The sequence below is a fragment of the Zingiber officinale genome, chromosome 7B (genome assembly GCF_018446385.1).
Source record: "Zingiber officinale cultivar Zhangliang chromosome 7B, Zo_v1.1, whole genome shotgun sequence".
NCBI classification, from domain to species: Eukaryota; Viridiplantae; Streptophyta; class Magnoliopsida; order Zingiberales; family Zingiberaceae; genus Zingiber; species Zingiber officinale.
The window spans coordinates 38950266-38954494 of NC_055999.1; the positions used below are offsets into that span (position 1 = coordinate 38950266).

The following is a 4229-nucleotide window of genomic DNA, read 5'->3' on the forward strand; positions in this document are numbered from 1 at the left end:
TCCAAATTAGAATATTGAATGCAGAATGATTCATCTAACAAATCTTGTGTCTAAAGCTCTCTGAGAGTCTTTTCAGTGTTGTTATCCATTTTGTTTGACAAATCTGAGGTTCTAATCACACTGAAACTCTAAAACTGCTAATGATATACAAGAAATTTCCTGGTCTAAAATGAAATACTCATGCAAATATCATCAAAAGACAAAGGAAAATATACAAGATAGCATGCATGAATACAAACGATGAATAATTAAGTCCTAACAACATTTTTGAATTTCTACAACGACCAAGTAAACAGAAATAAGAGAGAATAAAATTGAAAGAAAGAAATGAAAAATATTTTTTAAAAACTGAAATAGTAGTCTAAATGATGAGATTTGACCAAAATAGGTCTTTATTGACGATGTAGTTGTTAGCATTCTTCCCTCGCTCCTTTCCTTCAACCTGTAAAATTCTAGAGAAAAAAGGTAGATACTAACAATTACATAAAAAATAAAATAAAATAATAAAGAAGAAAAGCAAGAACAAGATAAAAAAATAACTTATGTACAGTCTAAAAACAAACGAACACCACTAAGTTTCCTGGCAACGGCTTCAAAATTTGATAAGTGTGCGACTATCACTCGCTCACATCAAATTAATAATTTCTAATCTACCGAACCCTTAACCTACACTAAGGTAGTCTAGTAGAGGACCGGGTCATCTCTCTTGTGAAACTAATGGCTAGACATTTGTTTTCATATAGAATCGAATAATGGGAGTTTTGTTTTTGGATTTCTACACTTAATGCAATAAAGGAAACTCTAATTAACCAATAATGATGAACCTATAACACAGTATTACTATACGCTACAAATAACATCATAAACAGAAATGATAAACAAGCATGAATTAAACTAACTAGCAATACTATCTAACTATCGAAGACTACTCCTGCACCGTATTGTTACACTATGACACAAGATTCGTCATCAATAAGCATAACATGAAACAAATGCAATTAACATAAAAATACATAAGGGAAACAACAATCAAACAAAAGCAATTGACTAAATAAACTTAACAACAATTAAACAAAAACATAATTATGCATAAAAGTTAAATCTGTACCACATTGTCACCCTATGCTATAAGATCAATAATCATGCATAAACAGAACTAAATAAAGTACGAAGCTAAACAATCAAATATGCATCATAAGAAAATAACAAATAGATCAAACACAAAATTAAACTAACAACTGAACATGAATAATTAAACAGTAAGTAAACTATACTATCCAAATCATTCTTTTACGATCAAACACTATAATCGACTACCTCCGCCATCACATCGAGGATCCAGATTTGGAACCGCTAGCCTCGGTGAACAGCAAGACACATTACTGACCTCCTCTGATCTTCTGATTCCACCAATGCGAACCACACGAAGTTGAATAGAGATATGAAACGAAGCTTGCTGCCAAAAATGGATACACCACTGAGGTTGCTGGAATTATGCCCACCTTTGCAACGTCGTCCACGGGAAGTCCACATCACTGCTTAGTGATGGAAGAAGAAGAAATTCGCCAGAGAAGAAGAAGGGATAGCCAGATTCCTCTATGAAATCCTCTGCATTCGCAATGTCGTCCGTAGGTGAATCTCCGCTGAGGGAGGGATGAAGAGGGGTGCTTGCCGGAGAAGAACGCTCCGCTGTCAAGAAGCCCTAGTAAGGCACTGCTGCCCTTTTGTCGAGAATCAAGAAGTGAGAGGGACTCACTGCGCCGGCGCAGAACCTCTCCGCCGGAGAAGATGAACCCTGGTAGAAGTTGTCATTCACAGGAGTCGTCGCCATCACTGCCTTCACTAAATTGGAAGGAGTCGCGAGAAGAAGGGATTTGGTGGCATCGGGCGTGCGTAGAAGAAACGTGCACAGTGCGAAGAAGAAAAATGAAAACCCGAGTCGTGTTTTGTCGAACCGTTGTGCCCCTTTTAATCGTCTGCTGAATCGGAAATTGAACCAAACCAGAAATCCATCTTTAGCCTTCAATTGAACAAAGAAGCTTTAGGGTTTTCTCAATTGGGCTTTGAAATTGGCTCCTTCTCCTCCTCTAAACCTTTGCAATTGAACTACACCACGATTAGACTAATCTGGTGCTCTTCTCCTCAATTGTTCTCCCTTAATTTCTACAAAATACAATATAATCAAATAATATTCAAAATATCCATATATAAATTAAAATAAAGACTAATAAATATTTACTCTCATGAAACACATTAAAAATATATAATTGGACACCTAAAAGGAGGGAAATACTAAGTTATAATAATAAAATAAAATATCCAAATACCAATTAATAATCGCTATCCTATCCTATATCAGTTGGTATCAGAGTTAGTATGTTCCGATTTGAGGAAGTCAAGCGTCATATCCAATGGAAGGTTATTGTGGTCGTGATCACGGTCGCAACAACAAGTAGGTTCTAGCTAAGGAAGTCTCACACCATGGTCATAGCTGATAGGATCTCTTCGTACGGCTAGAGAGGGGGGGTGTGAATAGCCGCCCCAAATCGCTCGTTTCTTCCTACAATTCGTTAGCGCAGCGGAAAAATAAACTAGAAACGAAAGGAAGAATATCAAACCTTAACACAGCGATGTACGAGGTTCGGAGATGATGCTCCTACTCCTCGGCGTGTCCGTAAGGTGGACGAACCCAATCAATCCGTCGGTGGATGAGTCCCCGGAAAACCGACTAATAAAAACTCTCCTTCTGGGTGGAGAAACCTCGCCACAGAAACTTCTTGCAACAGCAAGAAAAGAGTACAGGGAAAACAAGAAATAAAATACAATACAAATGTAAACTTTCTTGCCTTCTCTTCGACTGGAAGAAGCAGCAGCGCTACAAAACCAGCACAAAGCTCACGCGAAGCTTCAAAGCAACTCAACAAAGCTCAACAGCAAGAACAGGAAGAAGGAAGAAGTAGTTTCAGAGAGAGTCTCACCAAGTCCTGTAGCCCTCTTTATACCGCAAGAAGAAGAGAGAACTAGCTTGCTACGCAACGTTAGCAGGACCGATCAGCTTCACCGATCGGTCCAGATCTCTCCGATCGGTCTTGGGACCGACAGGACTGTCTGATCGGTCCCGGACCGATCAAGACTCTTCCTGCAGAACTCGCCCAAGTTCTCGATCGTCTCTGATCGGCCGTGGACCGATCAGAGGTATGGATCGGTCCCACGCACCGATCCTCCTTTCTCTTTGCCTTCGTTTTTCGATCGGTGCCGACCGATCGAAGAACCTCGAGCCATCGATCGTTATCCGATCGGTCACCGCACCGATCGATACCAACAGATCGGATCGATCCACCGATCGATCCGGAGCTGGGTTTTGCCCAAACCAAGTTCCAAGTCTTCCAAACCAATATCCGTCAACCTTGACCTATTGGTATCTCATGCTTAGCATCTGGTCACTCTCTTGACCTGCTAAGACTCCCTACCAAGTGTCCGGTCAATCCCTTTGACCCACTTGGACTTTTCTCTTCGTGTCAAGTATCCGGTCACTCCCTTGACCTACTTGACCTTCTCAACACCAGATGTCCGATCACCCTTGATCCATCTGGATTTTTCCTTGCCCGGCTTCACTCACCAGGACTTTCACCTAGCTTCACTCATTAGGGTTTTCACCTGGCTTCACTCACCAGGACTTTCTAACTGCCTGGCTTCACTCACCAGGACTTTCTAACTGCCTGGCTTCACTCACCAGGACTTTCCCACTGCCTGGCTTCACTCACCAGGACTTTCCCACTGCCTGGCTTCACTCACCAGGACTTCCACTTTCACCTAGCTTCACTCACTAGGATTTTCACCTGGCTTCACTCACCAGGACTTTCCACACTGCCTAACATCCCAGTTAGGACTTTCCCACTTGCCAAGCTCCCTGCTTGGACTTTTCCCGTGCCAAGCTCCCTGCTTGGACTTTTCCAGTGCCAAGTCTCCATACTTGGACTTTTTGCGTGCCAAGCTCCCTGCTTGGACTTTCCCAGTGCCAAGTCTCCATACTTGGACTTTTCAGGTCAACCAGGTCAATCCTTGACCTAGGGTTGGACCTACAATCTCCCAAACACCTATTCTTGTCAAACATCAAGAATACAACTCTCTCACGAGTGTCAAACATCAACATGCAACTCAACTAGGTCAACCTTGACCTAAGGTTGCACCGACAATCTTCCCAAGTCAAACATCAAAATACAACTCGA

At 41.6% G+C, this 4229-nt stretch overlaps 1 long non-coding RNA gene across 2 annotated transcripts; it reads right to left on the reverse strand.

Moving 5' to 3' along the window:
• Nucleotides 1-228: 228 nt before the first annotated feature.
• On the reverse strand, nucleotides 229-1937 carry LOC122005692. 2 transcript variants are annotated; one of them, XR_006118464.1, is made up of 2 exons: nucleotides 1318-1937; nucleotides 229-442 (listed from the first exon to the last, which is right to left on the reverse strand). It is a non-coding gene; the product is annotated as an uncharacterized LOC122005692 (long non-coding RNA). The 2 variants fall into 2 exon arrangements; XR_006118463.1 differs by having other exon boundaries at nucleotides 229-452.
• Between the last annotated feature and the right edge of the window lie 2292 nt (nucleotides 1938-4229).